Below are 2247 nucleotides of genomic sequence, written 5' to 3'. Positions count from 1 at the left end.
TTTTATTTTTAAAGATTTAATTAATTTTTTTAGAGGTGGGGAAGGGAGAAAGAGAGGGAGAGAAACATCCATGTGTGAGAGAAACGTTGATTTGTTGGTTGCCTCTCACTTGAGCGCAACTGGAGACCTGGCCCACAACCCAGGTATGTGTGCTGACAGGGAATCGAAGCAGCGACCTTTTGGTTTGGGGACACAATGCCCAACCCACTTTGCCACACCAGTTAGGGCAACATTTTCCCATTTTTTACAACTTGTTTTGTGAAACACTATTCTCATCTCTGATCAGAGAACAAAACAGGTCACTCCCCAGAGCAGTTGCACCTGCTGCTCCTCCCAGGGGGACACATACACAGGTCAAAGCTGTAGCTGCAGCAAAACTATCCTTCCACCAAGGGTATTCTGGGGTGAGAGCTCACTTAGGAGCAGGGAGACTAACTTTCATAGTCTCCCAATTTGCAGCCATTCAATAGGTTTTTAATAAGTGCATGAAACCATTAAAATACAGAACTTGTTTCCAGACAGACTGACTTCTCCGAAGGGCAAGGTCATCCCCATCTCTAGGATCCCAGCACATAGCACAGTGCCTGCATATGACAGAGGCTTGATAAATGTTAAAATGTATACTCTGGCCCTGGCTGGTGTGGCGCAGTGGATTGAGCGCTGGCCTGAAAACTGAAAGGTTGACGGTTTGATTTACAGTCAGGGCACATGCCTGGGACCCTAGTTTGGGGCATGCAAGAGGCAACCGATCAATGTTTCTCATACATCGATGTTTCTCTCCTTCTCTTTCTCCCTCCCTTCCCCTCTCTCTGAAAATAAATAAATAAATAAAATCTTTAAAATCTTTTTAAAAAATGCATACTCAGGAATGCATGGAAAATAAACCTACCCTAAGGACAGAAGGCCAAATGTAGATAAAAGTAGACTCAGTCATGAAGAAACAAAGTCTTTCTCTGTGGAACTGAAATGACAACTTATATGTCCGTCATTATAGCTAAACAACACCCATGCTATGGAATGTTCTACAGCTGTAAACAGCAATGAAGTGAATCTTTACAAAGATGTGGAAAATGCTCCATGATTTATTATGTTACGCTGCCAAAAAAAGGCCAAGTTGCAAACAGTCTAATTGTATAACATTTTATCATTTATAAAAAGGCAATAACTACATGTTTCAAGAAATGTGTATGACCCTGGCTGAGTTGCTCAGTTGGTAAGAGTAGTGTCCCAATATGCCAAGGTTGAGGGTTCCATCCCAGGTCATGGCACATAAAAGAATTAACCAACAAATGCATAAACAGGTGGAGCAATAGATTGATGTTTCTCTCTTCTTCTCTCTCCAAAATCAATCAATAAAAAAAGAGAGAGATATATGAGGTCTGTCCAGAAAAAGTCCAGTCAATGTCAGCAGTTTGCACAACATTGATGTAACCTGACAGCCAAGGAGAGTGGACTGGAATGCACATATGTAAACAATGATGACCTTACTGTACTAGTCAGTGGGGGCAATAGATGCCCTTGAGTGAGCACATGTACTGTGTGACTGTGGCATTCAAAATGACTGAGTAGAGCAACAAATCTGCATCAAATTTTGCGTTAAGCTTGAACATTCCTCTACGTAAACTATTCAGGTTACTCAGCAGGCCGCAGCTATAAGCAACTGGTGACTGGCAGCTTCATCAAGACAACACGCCCACTCACACATCACATCTAGTGCAGTTATTTGGTGAAACATCAAATCATCCAAGTGACTCAGCCCCCCCTACAGCCCAGATTTGCCGCCCTGTGACTTCTGGCTTTTCCCAAAACTAAAATCATCTTTGAAAGGGAAGAAATTTTAGACCGTTGATGAAATTCAGGAAAATATGATGGCAATTGGGAGGTCCCAAGGTGCCTACTTTAAAGAGGACTGAGGCTTGTCCTATGTACAATGTTTCTTGTATCTTGTATCTTGAATAAATGTCTATTTTTCATATTACATGACTGGATACATTCTGGACAAACCTTGGATATGTATGTAAAAGCAGAGGAAAAGACCTGGAAGGCTACACACTACACTTAACAGATACACACCACCAGAGAGGAGAGTGAGGTTGTGGATGGTATCAAAGGGATTTAGCTTTATCTAGAATATTTGAATTTTTTCAAGATTAATTATATTTGTATAATTAAATTGTTAAAATTTTTAAGCGAATTTCTCTTTATTTCTAGCAATTTCTCTACTACCAGAAGGTTGCATTATTCTTA

The sequence above is a fragment of the Furipterus horrens genome, unplaced genomic scaffold (genome assembly GCF_987537825.1).
Source record: "Furipterus horrens unplaced genomic scaffold, mFurHor1.1.pri manual_scaffold_2, whole genome shotgun sequence".
Lineage (NCBI taxonomy): Eukaryota > Metazoa > Chordata > Mammalia > Chiroptera > Furipteridae > Furipterus > Furipterus horrens.
Note: the sequence above shows the minus strand (reverse complement) of the source record.